This window comes from Schistocerca cancellata, chromosome 10, assembly GCF_023864275.1.
Source record: "Schistocerca cancellata isolate TAMUIC-IGC-003103 chromosome 10, iqSchCanc2.1, whole genome shotgun sequence".
NCBI classification, from domain to species: domain Eukaryota; kingdom Metazoa; phylum Arthropoda; class Insecta; order Orthoptera; family Acrididae; genus Schistocerca; species Schistocerca cancellata.
In genome coordinates this window covers 28,120,447-28,125,730 of record NC_064635.1, presented here as the reverse complement: position 1 = coordinate 28,125,730, position 5,284 = coordinate 28,120,447, and the positions used below count along the sequence as shown (strand labels likewise).

The following is a 5,284-nucleotide window of genomic DNA, read 5'->3' as shown; positions in this document are numbered from 1 at the left end:
TTTTAAAAATGAGGGCGACACCATTCGCAGAAAACCAGTGAATGACATTTTTAAGAACTTTGTTTACCATTTCTTCTGTTTATGTACGTATGCTTGGACTGATTACAATACTAGTGTCATCTGCAAAAAGAACTAATTCTCATTGCTGTATCCGAGACGGAAGACAGGTTGCATACATGAGGAACAGTACTGGACCTAAGATTGGATTTTGGGGAACCCCATACCTCATTTCTCCCCACTCAGAATTGTGTCCCTGGACTATACATATACCAGGAAACAGAGAGAGTGATTAGGAGAAGACAATGACTTTAGCGAGATCTGTTTTGTATGGATGGAAAGGGGCTGACAAAACAGATTTTTTATGTATATATGCAGACGGAAATGATAAACGAAAAATTTCACCATGGCTGAGATTCGAACCCAGGTCTCCGGCTCGCTAGGCACACGTGCTAACCACTACGCGACCCTGCCACAATGCCTTTGCACAACTCCAAACGTTCCCATTCATGCCTCAGTTCACTACGTACTCTCCATAAACTAGAACTGCAGAGGCTCTCCAACTGTATTGGAATAGTACCTCAGCATCAAAAGAATCCCAGGAATGGGTGCTTTAATCCAATGAAACTCTGTGGTTCCAGAGACCTTTTCAAGTCTGAAACATCTATGATGCATACAGGGTGTTACAAAAAGGTACGGCCAAAAATTCAGGAAACATTCCTCACACACAAATAAAGAAAAGATGTTATGTGGACATGTGTCCGGAAACGCTTAATTTCCATGTTAGAGCTCATTTTAGTTTCGTCAGTATGTACTGTACTTCCTCGATTCACCGCCAGTTGGCCCAATTGAAGGAAGGTAATGTTGACTTCGGTGCTTGTGTTGACATGCGACTCATTGCTCTACAGTACTAGCATCAAACACATCAGTACGTAGCATCAACAGGTTAGTGTTCATCACGAACGTGGTTTTGCAGTCAGTGCAATGTTTACAAATGCGGAGTTGGCAGATGCCCATTTGATGTATGGATTAACACGGGGCAATAGCCGTGGCGCGGTACGTTTGTATCGAGACAGATTTCCAGAACGAAGGTGTCCCGACAGGAAGACGTTCGAAGCAATTGATCGGCGTCTTAGGAAGCACGGAACATTCCAGCCTATGACTCGCGACTGGGGAAGACCTAGAACGACGAGGACACCTGCAATGGACGAGGCAATTCTTCGTGCAGTTGACGATAACCCTAATACCAGCGTCAGAGAAGTTGTTGCTGTACAAGGTAACGTTGACCACGTCACTGTATGGAGAGTGCTACGGGAGAACCAGTTGTTTCCGTACCATGTACAGCGTGTGCAGGCACTATCAGCAGCTGATTGGCGTCCACGGGTACACTTCTGCGAATGGTTCATCCAACAACGTGTCAATCCTCATTTCAGTGCAAATGTTCTCTTTACGGATGAGGCTTCATTCCAACGTGATCAATTTGTAAATTTTCACAATCAACATGTGTGGGCTGACGAGAATCCGCACGCAATTGTGCAATCACGTCATCAACACAGATTTTCTGTGAACGTTTGGGCAGGCATTGTTGGTGATGTCTGGATTGGGCCCCATGTTCTTCCACCTACGCTCAATACAGCACGTTATCATGATTTCATACGTGATACTCTACCTGTGCTGCTAGAAAATGTGCCTTTACAAGTACGACACAACATGTGGTTCATGCGCGATGGAGCTCCTGCACATTTCAGTCGAAGTGTTCGTACGCTTCTCAACAACAGATTCGGTGACCGGTGGATTGGTAGAGGCGGACCAATTTCATGGCCTCCACGCTCTCCTGACCTCAACCCCCTTGACTTTCATTTATGGGGGCATTTGAAAGCTCTTGTCTACGCAACCCCGGTACCAAATGTAGAGACCCTTCGTGCTCGTATTGTGGACGGCTGTGATACAATACGCCGTTCTCCAGGGCTGCATCAGGGATTCCATGCGACGGAGGGTGGATGCATGTATCCTCGCTAACGGAGGACATTTTGAACATTTCCTGTAACAAAGTGTTTGAAGTCACGCTGGTACGTTCTGTTGCTGTGTGTTTCCATTTCATGATTAATGTGATTTGAAGAGAAGTAATAAAATGAGCTCTAACATGGAAAGTAAGCGTTTCCGGACACATGTCCACATAACATATTTTCTTTCTTTGTGTGTGAGGAATGTTTCCTGAAAGTTTGGCCGTACCTTTTTGTAACACCCTGTATATGTATATATCGGTACAAAGCTTCATTCGTCGCTTCAGTCTGCATATATACATCACAGACTTGAAAAAGTCTCTGAAACTACACTCATGCTCATAAATTAAGAATAATGCTGATACATGGTGCAACAGCCTTGCCACAGTGGATACACCGGTTCTCGTGAGATCACCGAAGTTAAGCACTGTTGGGCGTGGTCGGCGCTTGGATGGGTGACCATTCAGGCCGCCATGCGCTGTTGCCATTTTTCGGGGTGCACCCAGCCTCGTGAAGCCAGTTGAGGCTTCGATCAAGAATACCATCATAACGACCGGGAAAGCAGTGTGCTGACCCCACGCCCCTTCTATCCGCATCCTCCCCTCAGGATGATACGGCGGTCGGATGGTCCCGGTAGGCCACTAGTGGTCGAAGACGGAGTGCTGATACATGGTGAAACAACGCTCTGGTTTGGGGGTTTTAATCATCTCGCGGTACGACCATGCGGTGCATTTGACCTGCGGTCGTCGCACGGTAGCGCTGGCAGCGGTCCACATATGCAGAGGTGTGTCGGTGCGTGTCAGAGTACGGTGTAGCGAGTAAGTGTACAGACGTTTTCAGACGCGCTAATGGTGACTGTGTGTTGAAAACGGCTCAAAGAACACACATTGATGACGTTATGAGGGGTAGAATACTAGGGCGACTGGAGGCTGGTCAAATACAGTAGGTAGTAGCACGGGCCCTCCGTTTGCCACAAAGCGCGATCTCAAGATTATGGCAACGATTCCAGCAGCAGGAAACGTGACGTCCACAGTGTACAACACCACAAGAAGACCGATATCTCACCATCAGTGCCTGCAGACGGCCACGGAGTACAGTAGGTAGCCTTGCTCGGGACTTTACCGCAGCCACTGGAACAGTTGTCTCCAGACACACAGTCTACAGACGACTGAACAGACGGTTTATTCGCCCAGAGACCTGCGAGGTGCATTCCACTGACCCCTGGCCACAGGAGAGCTCGTAAAGCCTGGTATCAACAAGGCAGTACATGGTCATTGGAACAGTGGTCCCAGGTTATGTTCACGGACGAGTCCAGGTACAGTCTGATCAGTGATTCTCGCCGGGTTTTCATCTGGCGTGAACCAGGAACCAGATACCAACCCCTTAATGTCCTTGAAAGGGACCTGTATGGAGGTCGTGGTTTGATGGTGTGGGATGGGATTATGATTGGTGCACGTACACCCCTGCATGTCTTTGACAGAGGAACTGTAACAGGTCAGGTGTATCGGGACGTCATTTTGCACCAGTATGTCCGCCTTTCCAGGGGTGCAGTGGGTCGCACCTTCCTCCTGATGGATGATAGCGCACGGCCCCAGCGAGCTGCCATCGTGGAGGAGCACCTTGAAACAGAAGATATCAGGCGAATGGAGCGGCCTGCCTGTTCTCCAGACCTAAACCCCATCGAGCACGCCTTGGATGGTCTCGGTCGACGTATCGCTGCACGTCTTCAAACCCCTACGACACTTCAGGAGCTCCGACAGGCACTGGTGCAGGAATGGGAGGCTATACCCCAGCAGATGCTCGACCACCTGATCCAGAGTATTGCCAACCCGTTGTGCGGCCTGCGTACGTGTGCACGGTGATCATATCCCATATTGATGTCGGGGTACAAGAGCAGGAAACAGTGGCGTTTTGTAGCACAATAAGTGAACTGGGAAACAATTATCACCTATAATATAATTTCATATCGCTTTAGTTTCCTGTCAGACAAGCATAAAACGAGGGCTGTGTGTAGGCAGCAGATTTTGCTGCCAAATACAACAGAAATATCGATACAACAAAGCTCGTTAACGAAATGGCTGCTTTTAAATTCCAGCAGAAAGAGCTGATGAAGAGCACTGCCACAGATTATCATTTGCATTTTTTTTGTTTCGAAGTATGGCTTACGAGATGCTTAGCCAGACATCGAAATAGCTTTGAGGATATTTATGACGATTTCAGCGCAGTTTCAGCAAATTAAAGATGATAAAAAAAAGGTACTGAAGGTCGAGTATAGGTGAAGCAGACTGTCAAATTCAGCTGGCTTGTCGACAGAATAGGACATAGCTTCTAAATTAGACTTCAGTGACTTGGAAATGAGTTTTCTGCGTTCAAAGCAAGGGAATGTAAAGTCAAATTATAATGAGAACACAGTTCTTGGAAAGGAGTGTGTTCTGAACAGTGGCCTATAGCCCTTTTTCTTTTATTTCCTATAAATGATTCCTACACTGTTAATAATTTAATGGGAACAAAAATATCCGTTATTTTTTATATCTCATGATGAAATCAGTGTAACATAGCTGCCACAAACAATAAGACAAACTTTGCTTTGAATTCTTTTAGAAAACTAGTACAATTTGTAATTCATTTACTACACTTATACATTCGTTTTGTTATATGCAACATTTCTCGTCTGTATAGCTAATTTAAGAAATATTTTTCAACAATGCTTCATCTTTATTAAACCTACCTCACAAATTACGAAATTTCCTACATCTGTGTACAAAAAATTGCAAAAATTTAGTTTTTCCTGGAAAATGGGCGGGGGGGGGGGGAGGGTGGGGGGGGGGGGGGACGTAACTTCGGCAGTTCTGCCTGGGGCGTAGGATCACCTCGGTATGGCTCTACATCAGGAATAAGAACTGAACGTGGGGCGGGCAGAGCCAAGACGACAGCCTGACACAGAAAGGATGCAAACAATTTGGGCTACGAAGAATGCTTCCCATAATGTCTTAATTAGCACCTAGCTGGGTCTCTAATAGCCGTTTTAGAATAAAAACATCTAACATAAGGCCTATAATAAAGTGAAAGGCGCTGATAGTAACCGATTACAAGAGTTGTGGCGAACCATCGGCGACGTGTTGATATGATTAAGTGCACTGTTTGGAAGCTCCTGTTGAGCTTTCTTTTCCTGTGTTTCAATTGAACAGGGCGACATAAACTTCCTCACAGGCTGGTTCTGTCTACGAGAGGGCGTAATAACAAATGTGCTTGATGTGTAAAAGATGTCAAAAAGTTTCTGTGCT

General features: G+C 46.1%; 1 pseudogene; it reads left to right on the top strand.

The window, feature by feature from the left end:
• Positions 1-2,369: 2,369 nt before the first annotated feature.
• On the top strand, positions 2,370-2,487 carry LOC126107168 (5S ribosomal RNA; annotated as a pseudogene).
• The last annotated feature ends 2,797 nt before the right edge of the window (positions 2,488-5,284 follow it).